The sequence below is a fragment of the Lepeophtheirus salmonis genome, chromosome 11, assembly GCF_016086655.4.
Source record: "Lepeophtheirus salmonis chromosome 11, UVic_Lsal_1.4, whole genome shotgun sequence".
Taxonomy (NCBI): domain Eukaryota; kingdom Metazoa; phylum Arthropoda; class Copepoda; order Siphonostomatoida; family Caligidae; genus Lepeophtheirus; species Lepeophtheirus salmonis.
This window is the reverse complement of record NC_052141.2, coordinates 15,102,262-15,103,224: the sequence shown is the minus strand read 5'-3', so window position 1 is coordinate 15,103,224 and position 963 is coordinate 15,102,262. Positions and strand designations below refer to the sequence as shown.

Sequence of the window (963 nt, the reverse complement as noted above, 5' to 3'; positions counted from 1 at the left end):
CTTTTCTAATCTCTAAACTGTCATCGAAAAAGTGTAACTATAAAATATTTACTACGAAATATTAATCACGTAGTCTTCGTTTTGTACCTTGTTTGATGGCTTTGAGTTGCTCAGACTCGGTCCGAGAACGATTTTTTATTTAGTTGGTTCAAAAGCATTTTTTTTTGGAGTGACTTGGATCGATATTGCGTAATTTCACCCTCAGTATATTTTTTAGACTTAAATTCAATTTCTTCAGTCTCAACCTTTGTACGGATTTGTATTTATTGACTTCATAATATGATGACATTCTATGGATGTTTGGGAAAAACACACATGACATAATCAACCATTTCTCTATAAAATCGGTACAGAACAAATTTTAAATAGTACTTTTTAGAAAGGATGTGGAACACTTCACGGTTTCGTGTGTCAACCTTACACAAGAGGCATTCTAACCTTCTCTATATTGTTCCAATTTTAGTATATGTATTACCGAGGAAAGTAAAAAAATCTTCCCGCGTGTGGCATTTAACCCAGATTCGCAGGGTCAAACCAGCTATTCCATGCTTAAGACCACTTGACCTATTAATAAATGTTTCCACTGATATCGAAACTACGACCATTATGTGTTAGGTGAATGTAATAACTACTACACAACAGAAACTGATATAATTTAAACTTGGCCGGTGGGGAACAAAAATAACGCAATTTTTGGGTAGTACCAGTCCAGGGATTAGGAATTTAATAAAATCATGAAGGATAAGGTCTATGATTTGCAGAAGAAGAATCAACACAAATAACTATGATATCATTTATTTTGTATCTCCGGATACTAATTTTTTTTCTAGGCCTGATCTAAACCGTATATTTATATGGCAACGGTTCAAGCTAAAGTAATTTGGTACAACCAAACCTACAACTATTATTGTGTCGGATCTCATTTAAGAGCGAGTACTGCAGTCCACTTCAGTCCCTCTTGTC

General features: G+C 34.4%; 1 non-coding gene across 1 annotated transcript; it reads right to left on the bottom strand.

Annotated features, from left to right (window-relative positions):
• Positions 1 to 380: 380 nt before the first annotated feature.
• On the bottom strand, positions 381 to 487 carry LOC121126535 (U6 spliceosomal RNA). The gene has a single exon (XR_005866974.1). It is a non-coding gene; the product is annotated as a U6 spliceosomal RNA (small nuclear RNA).
• Between the last annotated feature and the right edge of the window lie 476 nt (positions 488 to 963).